Source organism: Artibeus jamaicensis, unplaced genomic scaffold (assembly GCF_021234435.1).
Source record: "Artibeus jamaicensis isolate MK-2021 breed Jamaican fruit bat unplaced genomic scaffold, CSHL_Jam_final contig_426, whole genome shotgun sequence".
Lineage (NCBI taxonomy): Eukaryota > Metazoa > Chordata > Mammalia > Chiroptera > Phyllostomidae > Artibeus > Artibeus jamaicensis.
Window position 1 is genome coordinate 11271698 of NW_026521826.1, and position 20088 is coordinate 11291785.

Sequence of the window (20088 nt, forward strand, 5' to 3'; positions counted from 1 at the left end):
GAAACATATACCGTGTTCATGGATTGGAAGAATTAACATCATCAAAATGTCCATACTACCCAAAGCAATATACAGATTCAATGCAATACCTATTAAAGTACCAATGGCGTATTTCACAGACATAGAACAAACAATTCAAAAATTTATATGGAATCATAAACAAGCCCGAATAGCAGCTGCTCTTTTGAGAAAGAAGAACAAAGTAGGAGGGATCACAATACCTGATATCAAACTGTATTACAAAGCCACTGTAATCAAAACAGCCTGGTACTGGCATAAAAACAGGCACATAGACCAATGGAACAGAACAGAGAGCCCAGAAATCAACCCAACCCTCTACAGTCAATTAATATTCGACAAAGGGGGCAGTAACATAAAATGGAGTAAAGATAGCCTCTTCAGCAAATGGTGTTGGGAGAACTGGACAGCTACGTGCAAAAAAATGAAACTTGAGCACCAACTTACACCATACACCAAAATAAATTCAAGGTGGATAAAAGACTTAAATATAAGACATGACTCCATTAAAGTCCTAGAGGAGAACATTGGCAAGAAAATCTCAGATATTCCACGCAGCAACATTTTTACGGATATGTCCCCTAGAGCAAGGAATATAAAGGAAAGAATAAACAAATGGGATCTCATCAAAATAAAAAGCTTCTGCATGGCTAAAGAAAACAGTATTAAATTAGCAAGACAACCAACTGTATGGGAAAACATATTTGCCAATGATACCTCAGACAAAGGTTTAATCTCCAAAATATACAAAGAACTTACACGACTCCACTCTAAGAAGTCACCCAACCCAATTAGAAAATGGGAAAAGGACTTGAACAGACACTTCTCCAAGGAGGACATACAGAACATCCAGAGACACATGAAGAGATGCTCAATATCGTTAGCTATCAGAGAGATGCAAATTAAAACCACAATGAGATACCACTTTACACCAGTCAGGATGGCTATAATAGACAAAGCAACAAACAACAAATGTTGGAGAGGTTGTGGGGAAAAGGGGACCTTAGTTCACTGTTGGTGGGATTGTAGACTGGTACAACCATTATGGAAAACAGTATGGAATTTTCTCAGAAAAATAAAAATGGACCTGCCTTTTGACCCAGCAATTCCACTGCTAGGATTATACCCCAAGAATCCTAAAACATCAATTTCAAAGAACCTATGCACCACAATGTTCATAGCAGCACAATTTACAATAGCCAAGAGTTGGAAGCAACCTAGGTGCCCATCAGTAAATGAATGGATCCAAAAATTGTGGTACATATACACCATGGAATTTTATGCAGCAGAGAGAAAGAAGGAGCTACTACCTTTTGCAACAACATGGATGGAACTGGAAAGCATTATGCTGAGTGAAATAGGCCAGGCATTGAAGGACAAATACCATATGATCTCACCTTTGACAGGAAGCTAAAGAATAAAACAAACAAGCAAACAGAATAAAAACAAAGACGCTGAAATAGAGAACAAGTGGGCAGCGACCAGAGGGGAGAGGGAAGGGAACTTAAGGGGAAAAAGGGGGAGGGATTTTGAGGAACAAGTATGAATGACACAGAGATGAGGACTGGGGAGGGGGGAATGGGAGGGAGGGGGGAGACCGGGCGGGGGGGGGGGGGGAAGAGAAAAAAAAAATGTACTTGAAAAGTAACCAAAAAAAAAAAAAAAAAAAAGAAAATCGAAACAATTTAATATCTTATGATTCTTCAAAAGTTAGATAGGTTTTTTTAAAGATTTTATTTATTTATCTTTAGAGGGGAAGGGAAGGAGAGAGGGAGAGAAACATCAATGTCTGGTTGCCTTTTTGTGTGTCCCCTGCTGGGAACTGGCCTGCAACCCAGGCATGTGCCCTGACTGGGAATCAAACTGCGATCCTTTGGTTCACAGGCCCACGCTCAATCCACTGAACTACACCAGCCAGGGCTAAAAGTTAGATAGGTTTTGATTTGAACCCCAAATATATCTGATTGCCCGTTAAAGTCTTTTTGTTGATGTCACAATAAAGATATAGACTATTTCCTCATCCTACAAGACCCTTTGTGTCCTGATCTCTCATTTCCCTCCTCCTCCCAAACCCAGGTAATCATTGCTTTGCTTCCTGTAAATACAAAATAGTTTGGCCAGTTTTAGAATGCAATACCAATGAGAACATATCTTTTTGTCTGTCTTCCTTTACTTCTTAAAGTGTTTTGATATATATATGTATATATAATTAATAAAGAAATAAGATAATAATTTTGATTGCCTAGTATTATTTTATTGGTAACTAGACCACACTCGGTTAATCCATTCTTCTGTTAGTAGACTTTGGGGTTGATTTCAGTTTAGTGTATAAAGTATAAAGTTACTTGGTATGAGTCTTTATTGACATGTTTTCATTTCCCTTTGATTAATGCCAAAGGGTAGAATTGTTGAATCACATGCTCAGTGTATATTTAACTTTTGAGAAATTTACAAATCATTTTGTATTCCCATCAGCAGTGTATGAAGTTTCCCACTTCATGTCCTTATTAGCATGTAGTGCTATCATTTTTCATTTCAGCCATTCATTTGTGTGGGAATATTTTTTCCAGAAATTCTATTTTTCAGTTCTATTATTGCCACTTGAAATGAAAACAAAAGCTTTATTTTTACTTCTTATTAGTACTTATCATTCCTCATTCACTGAAAACATGCCTTTACTTATTAAAATACATATAATGGCTGCTTTAAAATTATTGTCTGTTAGTTGACACATCTGATTCATCTCAGGATCAAACTCTTCTTTCCTTCTGAAAATGTATCCTATTTTCTGTGTTTTTCCTATGTCTGTGAATGTCAGCTTCTACCTTGGGTATTATGAATATTAACTCCTGGAATAACTTCTGGATTCTGATAATTAATTTCTAGATCTTGAATGTTAACTTCTGGATAAATGTTATAAATTCTTTTCTATTTCTTTGATGAATATTGTTTCATACATTTTACCAGGTACTTTTCTTGGTTGCATTTAGAGCTGCAAACTCTATTCCTTGAGAGGCAGCTCAGGTATTCGCTCAGATCACTTGTCTATAGCTGAAATATTTTCCATTCATTCTATACTTGCAGGTTCAGGGGTCAGCAAAGATGTGGGCGGAAGGGTTTGGGTGATACCCTGTCCAGCTCTTTCTCTTGTGGGATTTCCCCAGTCTCTTCAGTAGCCAATGTTCCCAACCTCACTGTTCTGCTTGGGTGTCCCTGGCCAGGAATCCTGTGAGTGTTTTCCATGCTTGCAGCCCCATTACCACTGTGCAAGCCAGAGAGACTGAACTTGGCTCCAGGCTAAAAGCAAAAGAATCTTTATAGTTCCCAGTCTCCAGTGCTTCCATAAAGTGTGCACACCTCACTGGTCTTCCTGCTTCCGTTCTGTAGGTACTTGCTTTTTGTTTTCTGTCCAAGATTTTTAGTTGTTTTTTTCAGAGGATTATGTGGTAGGCACGTAGTCTGCAATACTTAGAAGCAAACATCCATCTATGTTGTAGCTTATATTTTCACTGTGATTTAATGAACAGAATTTATTAATTTGAATGGAGACCAATATATCATTTTTCTCACTTTATGATTGACTATCACTTCTTATGTGCTATTTATCTAGTCCTGGTAATTCAAGTTTCCTTTTATATTTTCTTCTAAAACATTCAATATTTTAACTTTCCCATTTAGAAAAATTAATAAGAATAGTTTTTACATGTGGTATGAGTTATTGATCATAATTCTTAACCAGCAAAAACACTTTGATATGGGTTTGAATTTTTATTTTAATATACAGAATTAAGGAGCTACATTTCAACTTAGCTAGGTAACCCCACGGAACAAAATCCAAGTAAATGCTAGGTAAAACCTCAGAAATTTAAAAATTTACTTATGATTAAAACTAACTCAAATATCTTCACATTAGCTACAAGAATAAAACAATCAGTTGCCAGCAATTAATCAGACTCTTAGTGAAAATACCAACTATTTAGACTGTTAAAATGACATCAACAGAAATGTTTTGATCAAATTCTCTTTTCTCAGGCAACTAAATTAAGTTTTTCAAGTCAAGCATGTAATTAAAATCCTTTCCTTTCTGGTATATATGCTTTGCCCATTAAGCATGCTTGAAATAGTTCTTATTTTGTTATTTAAAATAGAAGAGTACTTTAGTCGCTTCCCTTTATGATGAAGCTCTAAGTACATAAAAATTGAACACCAAATCTAGACACTTTTATTCACTGTATCTTAAAATAAATAAAACTATATTAAGTCTACATGCTTAAGGTATATATTTAAAATACTCCATAGTTTCTCTTGCTTCTCTAATTATCTTTTTAGATAGCTTTTTCTGTATAAAACAGGTGAAAAGAGCAAAAATAAAGACCCCAAAATAGAACAAATAATTAGAAAGTAAAAAAATGTAATGATAGGTATTTCAAAGAATAAACAAAACCACATTTCTTAAGTAAAATTTAAACTCATTATTTATTGATATTTTTAACAAGTTCAGTTTTAGAAAATATTATTTTCCATAGAACTTTATCCCCAAATATAATGTTTTTCAAAATGTGATTAATGCTGTTGATTGTATTATAGTCTCCTAGGTTGTCGTGATAAGGAATGTGACCCCTAGGTATATACAGTACTTTGATAAAAAATAAAGAGCAACATAGTCAGCATACATGTGTGTCCACTATAGCTGTTGAACTTTATCTTAATAATTCATTTTGATTAGAAAAAAATAGAAATTGGAGCATGTTTCAATACTACTATTACAATTTGAACATCTGGAGATACCTGTATATTATCACTGATTACTGAATACAAGAGGGATTAAAAAATAAAACCAATAAAATGTGGTTAAATATAGTTGGGCAACTCAAGTTATAAGTACTAAATGAATATGTTGGCACTGACTATGGACCTATTTTATATGATCGACTTCATATGCATGTTCTCCTTTTCTCTTATATCTATATTTCTTTTTCCAATTTAGCTATGAAGAAGATGATAAATTTCTTATGTCAACTTGACAGAACCACAGAGTGCCCAGATGTTTAGTCAGACATAATTCTGTGTGTTTCTGAGAGGTCATTTTTGGATTACATTAACATTTTGAATCAGTAGACTGAGTCAAAGAGATCACCTTCTTCTGTGCGGATGGGCCTCATCCAATCAGTTGAAGGCCAGAACAGAAAAAAAGGCCAACCTTTTGCAGAATAAGAAAGAATTCCTCCTACCAGCTTTCAAATTTGGAAAGGTTTTCTTTTGTGTGTTTGCTTGTTTTACTAACTTGCAGTGAAATAATAGTCTTCTCTTGAGTCTGGAACCTGCCCACTTATACTGGAGCTACAAAATCAGCTTCCTTGGGTCCGCAGCTTGTTGACTCACCCTACAGATTTTGGGACCTGTCAGCCTCCATGATCACATTAGATCATGCCTTATAATAAATCTCATATGTTTTTACCAGTGTTAAGGAAAGACATTAAAGGCTTGCCTTTCCTGGCTGGACAGCAGAATTGGAATGTGGCTGGCCTAAAAAAAATGAGCTGACCCAAAGTTGCAGACTAAAAGCTGGTCTGATGTATTTTCTGCTGCTGCAGTGAGAAATATTTGTGCAGCAGTCAGTGTCAGAGGATGCAGGAGAAGGCCTGCTGCTTCAGAAGTTGGTGTCAGGTAAACTAGTTTCAATTTATACCATTATTGAGACCCTTGATTACACCAATAATTTGCAGTGCTTGGTCTCCTGCTGCCCCTATGCCCTTTGTTGTCAGACCCTGTACATGGAAGATGGGTTTGGCCATGAGTTTGGCAGCCAGTTGTTCTGTGACAGAAGTGAGGCAGCCAACCTGACCTCACAGGAGCCCTGTGGGCCCATGGAGCTGTTCAGTGGTGTGCTGCACAGTGTCCTCTGAGCAACTCTTCCCACTGCTCTGTCCCATCACCAAGTTTGCCAAGGCAGAGGTGGGGGGCGCACAGCTATGTGTGACTGTTTGGAGGAGGCAGTCAGCTGCTTCCTCACCTTCTCTGGAACACCCTTTGCTCCCTAGCTCCTATGTGTTCCATAGCCTCTAGCCTGCCTCCAAAATCCCTAGCTCTCACCAGAAGCAACACCTTCTCCAGTGGCAGGAGAACCTGCTCTCAGTTGCCCACATTCCATGGGACAACATAATTGCCTTGTGCATCAGCCACAAGCTGAGGCACTGGATGCTCTCCTCAACCCTCATTCCACTCCCCCACCACCCCCAACCTTCCTTCCCATCACTTTAGAGGTGCCGAGTGAAGATGATAAGATATATGTATATATTTAAAAAAATCATTTGAAAAAATATAACATGGCTTTGTCATGAGAACAGGCCAGAATGCAGATGAAGAGTGAGCAACATCTGAGTCAGGGGAGTTTGGGGATAAAGTCTTTTCATGTTTCTGCAAACAGTGTTCCTACTCTATTATATCACGGACACTGTAGAGGGAAGAGGGCCATGGAACACACCGGAAATGGGAAGATTCCCAGTGTGGGGGATCTGAGGTGTGCAGCCTCTGCCCAGCAGCTCCTGGCCCAGTGCCTGTTCAGCTGTGTTCAGGAGAGCAAGAGGTTAGAAGATCAGCCTCAGCAGTAATTGAAGACTCAGGAGCACTTTCAGATTTAGCTTCCCTTCCACTCTACTTTCCTTAGGCTCTGGTGTCTCTACCTTAGACTCTGGAACCTGTGATGAAAACATCTGCAATTGCTAGCTCTGAGAATGAAAAGGTAAGGGAGCAACTGCAGCTGTCAGAGGCAACAGGCCCATCTCTGTCCCAACCTGAAGCACCTAGGAAGTCTGGTCCCAAGTTCAAGGAAAGAAGAGGCTGCCTCTGCGTTTCCTCTCTCTGCACTGCTGGATATGGTGGACATTCGGGCTGTCTGACCCAAGAGCAGGAGGATCTCTCCAGAAGATGTTCTGTTTCTGTTCAAAATAATGTTATTCTCAGATGCCTGATGCTCTGGTGGAAATGTGTTTATTAATCATGCAAATAAACCATTTGAATGTCAAAAAAGTGACATTGTATAAAAATAAAGGGGCAATTTTTCAAAGAAACATTACCATCCACAATGAATATGTATGTACTAATAGAGCATCATAATATATAAAGAAAAACTGATAGAATGATAAGGAAAAGTAGATAAATACACAGTATATTGGAGATTTCAACACACCTCTATTAGTATTTGACAGATAACGTAGGCACCAAATCAGTAAGGTTATAGTTGAATAACACAATCAATCGACTGGATTTCAACAACCGATTACACATTTTTTTTAAAACTCACCTAGATAGACCATACTCTATGGTACAAAACACAAAGATAGACCATATTCCATGGTATAAAACATACCTTAACAAATATAAAAGAAGTCATACACAGTAGGGTCTCATAACACAATAAGATTGAACTGGAAATTAATATCAGAGAGATGGCTGGAAAAACATAAGACATTGGAGATCAAACCACACAGCTGTAAATAATACATGGTCAAAGAAGTCTTCAGAGCAGTAAAAAATATTTTAAACTAAATAAAAGATCTTCAGTTTTAAAATGAAATTTAAATTTGAAAATAAAACACCAAAATTTGTGGGATGCAGTAAAAGCAACACTTAGGAGGAAACTTTGAGCATTGAATGCATGTATCAGAAAAAAGATAGGTCTAAAATCAATAACTTAAGCTTCTACCTTATGAAACTAGAGAAAGAAGAGGAATATAAATCTAAAGAGAACAGAAGAAAAGAAAAATTAAAGAGAAAATGAATGAAGTTAAAATCAGGAAGGCATCGAAAATCAATTAAATCAAAACCTGGTTATTTGAAAAGATAAATAAAATGGTAATCTTCTAACAAGAAAAAGAAAAAAATTAAACAAAAAAGAGAGAAAATATAAAAATTTCTAATATCAAAGATAAAATCAGGGCCATCCCTAATGAATCCATGAACATAAAAAGAGTAATAAAGAAACCTTGTGAACAACTCTATCACCTGAAATTTTATAACTTAAATGTAATGTATCAATTATTTGAAAGAGAGAGCCTAACAAATAACCCACAAAGAGATGTTGTCGGGAAAACACCGAGATCCCCAACTGGACTATTCACACTCTCACCCATCATCTCTCTGGGCATTTGCTCTCCTTTAGTCACTTCTCCTAACCAAAAATTTCAACTTGAACTTTAGACTTCTTATTCTACTATATGTTTCTCTTAATATGTCTTTGTATTTTCAAAGTATAGTCTCATGGCTGACATCCTAAATAATTTTCAGGGATGTCCTGTATTTCTTTAATTCCTTCTTCATTTAAGTCTCAACTGCTATTATACCTACTGGTTTAAAAAATTCAGTCATTTTATTTTTTCAGCTTTGGATTTAAATTTCATTATTTTAAAAATGTATTCCATTGTTCTTATATCCTCTTGCTGTTTAATTATTTTTAATAACCTTTTCAGCATGCTTTTCTGTGTGTGCTGTGAGCATTTTTTTAACTGTAATCTCAAGTTTATTACAAGTTTCCATGTGAGAATATTCTGCAGGGTGGGTGAAGTGCCATTTCTTGAAAAGTATTTGCATTTTTTCTAGGTGTACTATAAATCTGGGACCACAGTAAATTAATTTCTCTTTTACAGGTGTTTTATTTATATATAGGTATATTATATGAACACAGCCCTTAATATCATAGGTGGGTTGGTTTTCCTTATGAATTTTAAGAAGAAATTTTATTTCTCTTCCATGCTGGGCCCAGACCCTTTTCCATGTGAGTCTGTGGGCCCGGTTGTCTCTGGAGCACCATTACTGAGGTATAAACCTGTGGATCCTGGTAGACTCTACACTCTGGTCATTCCTTTATTTATCTTTAGTTTTTAAATTGAAACTCATGTGCGCCAGGTCTTATCGGATGTTTAAAAGTGAAATCCAGATTTAATATTTCATTTTCCTGTTGAATTATCATTTTAAATTTGTTTTCAGTTTTTCAAAATGCCTTACTTTTTTTGACAGCTGAATAGTGCAATGTGTATATATGTGGGTGTGTGTTTAAATTTTCTTCCAACATATTTAGCTGTTTTCAGTGGAACAGTTTTTGTCAGGATGATCTGACAGCTATCCTTTCTCCTTTACTTTTTTTAATGACATTCTTCCCTATTTTCCTGAGCTTCCCGTGTAAACCGGCCTATCCATCTAGTGCTGGCTCAATGGTTCACATTATTTCCTTTTCCCTCCATCAAAATGAACTTTCTTAGCATTTCCAGATGAGTTAAATTAATCCGTACAATGAAACTGTAAGTAAAAATATTAGTATAATCATATAAAGAGAGATTGGCTAGGATTAAAATCCATAGGTTCAGTCATGTGCTTTAGACAAGGTCTTTTCATCTCCACGGAGCTCTTTCCCACCTTTACCCCCCATAAAATTAGGGTAGAAGGATCATAAGAGATATGAGTGAATCTGTTTCATTATATGCAGTTCACTCAGCCATTACAAGCTATAATATTTTTAACTAAATATTTTGTATGACCTAAAGTGATATGAGCCAAAGCCATAAATTATAGGGATAATTTTAAGGAGTTATGCGAATTAGTGACAAAAGATTGTTTTTTTTACAGATCATTGGATATTTTCTTAATGCCTCTTTGAGTCAATATTTAGAATCTGTAGGCCTTCTTTTGCTTGCTGATACACTTGTAAAGGACATGTTTTACACCATAAATGCATATGTCCCAGCAAATATTTGAAAAAGGCAACAAAGGAAATCTTTGTAATGTAGCTTCCTCATTATCAGTGCTGAAATGAATCAGAAACCATAGTTTTATTCCCAGAATTTTTATAATAGCAGGACAGCTGATCAGTATAACTTTCCCTGTTGCTTTTCAATTTATGGTACATAAGATAAAATGAATTTGGAAGAAAAGGCCAAGAGGCTAGTGCATGAATTTTATGAAATTTAATTTGTCTGTATCAGGGGCATATTTTTCATTGTAGCATTTTCAGTCTCATGGACACTGCCTTTGAGCCAGGTAACAGGTCACCAATCTGGTTTAAGGTACAATGTAAAAAATAAGCTGTAAAACAATTATTATCTGAAAAGCTGATTTTAAAATTCTCTTTATTTTTTTATTGGGAAAAAGTGTGGCTTATGTTTTTTTAAAACCATTACTTAGATTGATAACTTTCATACTGAAGTTTAATTTTTCAAATCAAATGTTCTACTATTAAGAATTGAAATATTCAGCTTTTCCTCCCTGGATGTTTGAAAATCAGCCGCCATCATGAATGACACAGTGACCATCCAGACCAGGAAGTTCATGATCAATAGACTGCTCAGTAGGAACAAATGGGCATCTGAGTCCTTTATCCTGGGAAGGCAAGAGGACCTAAGACAGAACTTCAGGAAAAACTAGGCAAAATATACAAGACAACTCCAGATGTCATCTTTGTATTTAGATTCAGAACCCATTTTTTGTGGTGGCAGGACGACTAACTGACTTTGGCATGATTTATGATTCCTGGATTATGAAAAAAAAAAATGAACCCACATGTAGACTTGAAAGACATGGCCTGTATGAGAAGTAAATAATCTCCAGAAAAACAGCTAAAGAAATGCAAGAGCAGAATGAAGGAAGTCAGGGTACTCCAAGGGCCGATGCTGGTGCTGGCAAAAAGTGAGCTGGAAGCTGGACAAAAGGAGTTAGATTCTTTTTTTCTTTTCTAAATATTTTATTTATTTATCTTTAGAGGGGAAGGGAAGGAGAAAGGGAGAGAAATATCGATGTATGGTTGCCTCTTGTGCACCCCCTGCTGGGAACTGACCTGCAACCCAGGCATGTGCCCTGACTGGGAATTGAACCTTGATCCTTTGGTTCACAGGCCCGCGCTCAATCCTTTGAGCTACACCATCCAGGGCAGGAGTTAGTTTCTTTAGTGATGCTATTTGTGGTGATTGTGCAGATTTTTCATGAGTAGAGTAATAAACAAAGAACCTAAAAAAGAAGTGAAATATTCAAATATATCAATATTAGTTTTTTGTGGGAAAATCCAATCTCCTTTACCATGATGTTGGATGTTAAAAATATAAGAAAGTTTACAACTGAGAATATAGGAGCTGGAATTAGACATTTGTTCAGGTGTGTAAATGAAAATCAACCTAACAATGGGATAGGGAGTATATTACTGTCATGTTTCAGCTTGACAAATTCTAATTATAAATAGATGACTTCCATTTCTTGTATCTGTAAATAATGGCCTAAAGTAAAAAGATAGTAGCTGGTACAGATCAGATTAGATGGCTAATTCCTTTTCTTGAAGTGATTTCAGAAAAAAATTACATTATTCATTGTGTTTAAAAAGTCAGACTTTGATCTCAGCTGGCCCTAACACCTGGTTTTTAAGCGCATTTTTTGGTAGGAAGATAAGCATTTTGAAATTCAGAAAGCTTCATTACATGAATTTTAACTATGGGTGGATCTCAGAATACTGATGATACAAGTTTGCTGAAAAATTAACATTAACATCAGGGTCCTAAGACTTATCTCCCTTTTAAAAAGAATCACATCTTTAATTACTATTTATTCAGAACACTTTGAACATTATAGCAGAAGAGCAAAAGGGCTAATTGATGGGAAAAAATATCTCAATCTGTGTCCCATTTTCATGGGACATAAGATCATCACTCAGATTTGAAGTGAGAAAACTTTTTTTAAACAGGAGCCAACAGCAACATCTGTGCACAACTAATCCTGAACCTGAACCAACTCTTTTCCATATTTTAGAATGTGCACATTTCTGCTCATCATATTTTTCATTGCCTTGTCTCCCGCAGCCAAGCACAGTGAGAAGGACTACTTTGTAATCATTTTGATTTATCTATAAGCAGGTCATTTGCAAAATCCCTTAAGAACTCATCTTCATAGATTTGTAGCTCAATTAAGTGGATTTAATTAGTGTAGATAGACTGGCTGAAGAAACATATAAGGTTTAAATCCCAAAAGATCCTCAGATTTCATGTAGTATTTTTTTAATTATAAAGTCTCATTTTCTTACACTGATATATTTTCTTCAAAACATTTGGAAAGGAAACTATGTATTTGAGGAATGCTGTGAACACACTGTAATTTTAAAGCCCCAATTTTTCTCCACATTCTCTTCCAGGCACACGAGTGTAGGGTTAATGCATACAGTAAATATCCTCATCATTTAATGTCTCAAAGACTGAAAAGTCTCTTAGTCAGATGACAGGAGACAAACTCTTCTGTTGCCACCACCTCAGGTATTTCTGAGGTGTATAAAAATAATGTGACCTAATGAGTCCTTGAGATGGTATCTGGCCCCAGACAAAGTAGTAACTTTTATATGCATTACCTAATATGATTCTCAACATTACCCTATGAGGAAGATCTCAAGAAAACAAAAGCTGCAGTATTAAAAAAAAGAGAGAAAGAAAGAAAAGTAGTAGAGAGAGAGAAAGAGGGAGAAAGAAGGCAAAGAGAAGGAGAAGAAAAACTAGATCAAGAGCATGCAACAATTATGGGACATGTTAAACTTAAGTTATCCAAGGTCATGTCCATTCTAGAATTGCCAGAATGACTGTGTGATTTTTCTGGCACACAAACCCATACTATTTGCCACTTTTGCTATATCCCAGGGTCTTGGGGAAGAGATGGCGAGATTCCATTCGCCACTTGGATACACAGCAAGATATATTTCCCTGCCTCCCCATGCAGTTACTTGCAGGTATATATGTGAGTTCTTGTCCGTAGAATATGTTATCACTTTATCATCTGTCCACTAAAACCTTTCTCATAAAATCTTCACCCTCTCTTTCCCCATTTGATGGTCGAATAAGGGGCTCACAGGCAGGAGAAAGCAATGCCACACGGGAGAAAAAAATCTGGGGCTCTGAAACATCACACAGAAGCTATCCTGAGAGTAAGTGCCTGAACATTGACATTAACAGGAAGTGAACTCCTGTTTTGTGAGGCTGTTGGACATTGGGAGTTGTTTGTTAGTGCAGCTAGCTCAGCCTGGCTAATGCAAACCGAAGTAAATGGACCAGCCTCGGATGTCTCACCTTCCTCTAGCCACACTTCCACTCCTGTTTCTCCTATTTGACAATTAACTTTAATCAGGTCAACTAAACCCCACCAATGTGTTAGCTACTCACAGATAACAATGCCTCCATCCCTGAAGACTGAATGAATCTTGACAATTTCACAGCAGCAGGCATTAGGGAAACAGCCCTCAGCTTTGCAGTATTTACATATGGATGGGCCAGTCCTCAGTGCATTCTATTCCATTTTCTGTCAACACTTTCAAAGACAATAAGAAAAATAAAGTGACCAGTGTATTCAAGTCTTAAAACTGTATTATGCATGAATGCAAGCAGAATGTACTATATCATTTACTGTTAAATTTAAAGTCATAAGAGACAATAGTTCTCTCTACCTCACCAGATACAGACAAATATGTCTAATTTCCATGGAAAAGCTGAAGAAACAGCAGAGTGTGCGAATGAGACCATTACCTCCTCGTAGATTTCTATAATCACAGGCCTTGGGTTGAGTTCCCAAACCAACACATTATAACACCGCAGCAGGATAATAACGTCTCTTTGCTGCACTTGTGGTTATTAACACAGTTACTACTGAGAATTCTATTAGCTACGTGCTTGACTGAGAATATGAGTTTATCTTCATGATATCCCCTGGCAGGCAGACAGGTGATGACTTTTAACACCATTTTAATGATGAAGGAACCAGGAAAAAGACATGCAAAGCATTTCCCAGTGTAATGCAGCAAATCCAAGACATAATTAAGTTTAGAACTTAAACTATTTCTATTGTTATGGACACTTAGGCAGTGATTCACACTCATGGTATGATGTTTAAGACTGAACCCCTGTTGTTGAGAAAGATTTTTCTCCAAAAAAGAAAAAAATGTAATGGCCTTGATAGATTTAAAAGATGTTGTGACTTTTTTTTTTGTATAGGCATGTTCCAATAAAGCTGTTACTGTAAAGGACAAGGAGAAAGATGGGCTTGAAATAAATTTCCTACCAAAGACATTTCAATAATGATCTATTAAATGTATAGAAAAATGGTCTCCGTTATTCACAAGCAGCCTGAGTCTTAGTCCCCAGTGATGCTGGAAATGTAACACATATAAAATGCTTCATGTGGCATTGGCAGGAAAGAGAATTGAGTGAAATGACCATAGACATCCAGAGAAAATACCAAGGTCATTTCTTACCTTGACATAGGGTGAAGTAGGTGTGAACTTGGCATTACTACTTTTCTACCCTGTTGACATCCTGATGAAAAATTCCTGTGTATGGGATGTTTTCCTGTTCCCTTCAGTAGGTCCTTCCCAGTGAACCCAAAGGGAAGTAGTTCTAAGGTATACTAGACAGGCAGTTCTGAGACATATTCTCATGTGAATTCATAGCAAAAAAAATAGTAAAGAAAAAGAAAAGAAATAATCTTTCCTGGAGGTTTGCTTTAATTATTATCTCCTCATATTTTCCTGAGTACTTCAATATACTAGTGTTAAAAAACAGATTTATGAATTCCATGGGATGGATACTTGGAGTAATAACATGTGCCATGGTAAAGTAGCATCAGGTTTTTTTCCCACACAGGAAGTAACTCCGTGAGCAAAGAGATTGCTGCCCCCACAGCAAGTCCTTTCGTTGCACAGTTCTGCTAGCTGACCTAATGAGAAGTGTCCAGACTTCAGTTCTGGATGAGGATTCACTGACAGTTTGAGTGCAGGCTCAGTCTTTCTGTTCCTTCCGAAATGCCAACTTGCATTTGAATTAATTAGCAAAAAGACCAGAGCTTTGAGCCTATTTTGTTTTTTCTATTTCTCTCCATTTATTTTATTTCCATTGGTATATTTTATTTTCAAATATTTATCCAAAGTCCATTTGAAGATGATTTATTAGCACATTAAGATCATTGTGAGGACTGAAAGAACGGTAAAACTCTGGAATCCATTAGTCCCAGTAATCCTTGATAGAGGTGTGTCCTTTCAAAACTGACAACCCCTCTTTTATTATTCTTAAATCCCATACAGATTTCTGTTGCTTACTACTCACCTTTTGCCTCTCAATAAACACAAAGAACACTCTCTATTTCTTGCTGTAAGTTATCGCTATCTATATTTTAGAAATTCCACAACCCTTCACAAGTCACTTGAGACCCAGTGGCAAGAATGAATTACCCTGAGCTGTCTGTCTCTCTCTTGACAGGCCTGCCTGAAAAGCAGCTTGCCTGGGGCTGAATTCATTGTATTTCACTATCTGATAAGTAGCAAGAGACACTTTTACAAATTTTTAACATAAGGTAGAAAATGTAACTCAACAAAAACTGATTTTTCCTTTTCAAAAAATTCCAGATTTTGACCAATTAGTAGGAAGTGACATATTTTGAATTGCTTAGTGTGAATACTGTTGTATTTCTTTGAAATTTAATCTTATAATAACTGCTTTAGGGAGAAAACAGATCAGGCTTTATTGGCAAACACATTTCCCCAGATTTCCTTTTATCTTAAAATAAAAATGTGCATTAAGATATAGCACATGTAGTATTTAATATTTGGTATAGCTTTCACCTTCCATTGCCAAGTAATGCTTGGTACCCTGTAGCACTGATTACAGGGCATGTGCTGATACTGTACAATTTTCAATTAGTAGAATGACTAAACTGAGGCATTAGAGCAGCAAAAAATGGTTATTTTCTAGATTAATAAAATAATAGGATATCTGAAGTGAATGTTAGCATTTTTATCTCCAGTAAATTTTATTGATATAGACATTCAGGTTGTTTTATTCATCCTAGTACATCTACTGTGTTCTGATTATTTCTGCAATAACTTTGCAACTTATGATATGGTATAAGCCAAGACAATTGGTCTAGTGTTTCTTCATGATTTTTCTGTTCCTTGAGTAAAGCCAAAGGCAATCAAACACACAATTGACATGCTCATAGTTGCCATATACTCTGGGGAATGTCAAAGGTAAATGGATTTCCCTGATCATTAGCACTTAAAATCCCCCTTTACATTGAATATTCATGTTTAAGGAGAGAGGATTTCCAAACTGATAATAACATTTGAATCAATAGAAACTGCAGTTCTCACCTTTACTTAAAATTTTAAAATCAATTTATCACATTTTTCTCTTCTATGTTTATTGTTGTTCAATGACAGTTGTCCCATCCTCTCCCCCCATTGCTCTCTCCTGCCCTACCCACCCCCCATCTTCCACTTTCAATTCTCCCCTCCTCCTCATTGTCTTTGTCCATGAGTTCTTCATAGAGTTCCTTGACTTGACCTTTCCCCTTCTCTCTGCCCCGTCCCTGTCATCCCTCTCCCTCTCCCCTCTGGTTACTGTCAGTTTGTTCTTTATTTCCATGTCTCTGATTATATTTTGCTTGCATTGTTCCTTTTGTTGATTAGGTTCCACTTATAGGTGAGATCATATGGCATTTGGTTTTCACTGCCTGACTTATTTCACTTAGCATAACCCTCTCCAGGTCTACTCATGCTGTCACAAAGAGTAGAAATTCCTTTGTTCTTTCTGCTGTGTAATATTTCAATGTGTAAATGTATCAGTTTTTTCATCCACTCATTTACTGATGGGTACTTATACTGTTTCCAGCACTTGGCTATTATAAATTGTGCTGCTATGAACACTGGGGTACATAAGTTCTTTTGAATTTCTGTTTCAGGATTCTTAGGGTATAATCCCAGCAGTGGAATTGCAGTTCCACTTTTCAAGTGGAAAGGAAGTTCCATTTTTAGATTTTGATGAAATTTCATTCTGTTTTCCACAGTGGCTGCACCAGTCTTCATTCCCACCAATAGTGCACTAGGGTTCCCTTTTCTCCACAACCTCACCAGAAGTTATTGCTTGTTGATTTGTTTATGATGGCCATTCTGACTGGTGTGAAGTGGTGTCTCATTGTGGTTTTAATTTGCATCTCTCTGATGGCTAGTGATGTTGAGCATCCTTTTATATGTCTCTGGACCCTTTGTATTTCCTCTTTGGAGAAGTGTTTGTTCATGTCCATTGCCCATTTATTAATTGGATTGCTTGTCTTCCTGGTGTGGAGTTGTGTGAATTCTTTTTGTATTTTGGAGACCAATCCCTTGTCTGATGTATTATTGGCAAATATGTTCTCCCATATGGTTGTTTCCCTTTTCATTTTGATTATGGTTTTTTTAGCTGTGCAGAAGCTTTTAAATTTTCTAATTAATGGTAACAATGGACTAATAGCAATAATAAAATATTTATTCAGCTTCATGGAACATGCTAAATGTCATATTAAGCACTCTTTCTCAATAATTTAATTCTTACAACAACCACATGAGGTTGGCAACTCCATTTTACAGGTAAAAATTTTTTAAAAAATGGAGGCTTTTAGAGAGGTTATGTTACTTAACCATCATGAAGTGAATAAATGGTAAATCTGGGATTCAAATGAAGACTTTGTTAACCCAGGGCCTGAACTCTTAAACACTGAATGCTGTAATGAATCATTAGTTTAATAAAAATTGAAATAATAATTTAGTAAAATAATTCTATTTAAGTTCCCCTTTTAAATGGTTAGTTTAACACGTTTCTTAATTACCTGTAGCTCAACTTAGATCCAAATTTACCTCTATTAAACCAAATTCTGTTAACTTCCTTGTATAGTTTTTCTCCATTATATATTCCTTTCATCATAGTTTTTCTCCATCATTACAGCATAATTCAACCTACAAACATTTCTTGCTGGATTACTTTTTTAAAAGTTTCTAAAGAGGACTCTTCTCTCTGGCTCCACTAGGAAGCACATTTTCACAATCCATTCTCTGCTCTGTAGTAATAGGCTTGAAACACAAACTTGATGTATGTAACTTAAAATAGTGCGTTAGTGTCCCATTAATCTTAGGATAACATGCAAGTACTTAAAATGGCATAAGAGGTCTTGTGTGTTCAGCCCACTGAGGACCAATCAGCCTTCTTCAGACCTCTGCCCCGAAACTGTTTCTCTTCCAGTTCCTCTGGCTGCTACTCCATCCATCACACCCTTCTACCTACTTGCTCTTCTTTCCTGTCAACCACTGCTGGTCCCTATTCATCCTGTGGATCTCTGCTAATATATCTGATAATTACCACAAAGTTTCCCTGGCCTTCCTGAGTGCTTCACAATTCCTGTGATAATTCCTTGTAACCCCATGTCACTCTTATTACTATTTTTCACAGGGGCATGAAATCTGCCCCTGCACAGTCTTCTCCATGAGGGCATTCAGCTCTTCTGGGTCACTTGATGGCATTTACCATGTAGTAAACAATTATCTTGTCTTGGTAAGTATTTATTTGATAAATTAGTATCTCCTGACAACAATGGAATTTATAATTTCTTTTTTTTCTCTTTATTTAAATTTAATTATTTTTCAAGTACAATTTTCTGTCTATTTCTCCCATTACAATTTCTAAGTTCTAAGAGTTAACTGCTTGTATATTATTGACTAGTCAGGCCCTAGTATGGCAATTTTTAAAAAAACATACAACTAGTAAAATAATTTTGATATATCTGTACTTAGAAAGAAGGGTTATGTACCTACATTATACACATGTTGACAGATGATAGGTACATAGACACATACATGCACATGTATAGAGACATACAGAAATACCCATAGAAATCGATGTTTCCATTAAATATGGATAGATGATTTAGGGTAAGAAATCAGGTCAGATTAAAAATACCTACACATGTGTAAATACAATTATGCATGATATATAAAATATAAGACTACATATAAAACTATTAATATTTCTATTTTAACAAATTCTATTCTTCTTTAAAGTAATTCATACCTAGTAATAAATGATTTTAGACTCATTTTAGTATGTTTGAACTTCCTAAGTCTAGTATTAATGCATCTCATTTGCCTACAGCATCTTTTTAATCAATTGGATCTCTTCAGTGCTTAGCTAACCCATAAAATTGTTAAATCTATTCATGCTTTTTCATATGCTTAATTTATTTCTTTCTTTTAAAGTTTAGGGCATTATTTTTTGCTTGGTATTAAACAAATATATCTTCTAGCTTATAAATATTTTGGGTATGATTTTTTAAATTAAAATTACTAAGAACATTTTTAATATTAGAAATTTTGTCATAAATATAGCTCCAATAAACTTGGCTACAAAGAGTTTCAAGTGACATCACTGCTTAAGAATTATCTTGGATTATTAATAATACATCTATATATAAAAAATCTCCTGTTTGCTGTACATGTAATTTCCACTGCTTTCTCCTGAGTCTCATTCTAGATGATAATGTTGATTTTACAATATATTATCTACATATTAACTTCTCCAGGTTTTTTAAAAGTTATAATCTTAGATACAATGAATAAATTTGAAGATCATATACAGGAACAAGGAAAATGAACATATGTAGTTTCTTAATATAGTGTATAATTTATAATTATCAATATTAAGAGATATTTTGTCCAGAATAATTCACTGTAATTCATCAAACCAGCATCTTAAAATGCTCTTTCTCAAAAATTTTTTCAGAGTAAAACTTGCCCCAAAATATTTAGGTAAGAATCTTACTATAAAACCTCAAGAGTTTTTATATAATAAATATTCTTTCAAAAACATTTTTTTTGATGAGTGAAATGTTAATGATTCAGGAGCACATGAACTGAGTTTTTCTATAAATAAAAGGAATATAAAAATTAAGGAAAATTAATTTGTTAAACTTTGTTTTGGCAAATGCAGTGTTTGAAAAATCACTTGAATATTAATTGAACATAACTGAGCACCACTTAGGTATATATAAACTATGCATATATATAATATCATAATCATATATATGTAATGATACTAAGAAAGAAAAATGTCATTAGTTATTAGATATTGTTATGATCATGGATCTGTTCCTTCTCATTTGTTTTAATGCTTTGGTTTTCTTTTATTAATTTAAGGCAAATCACCTAATTACCTAAAGCTTAAATTAAAGGAATTAAACAATATACTTCAACTTGTAATATTTTCA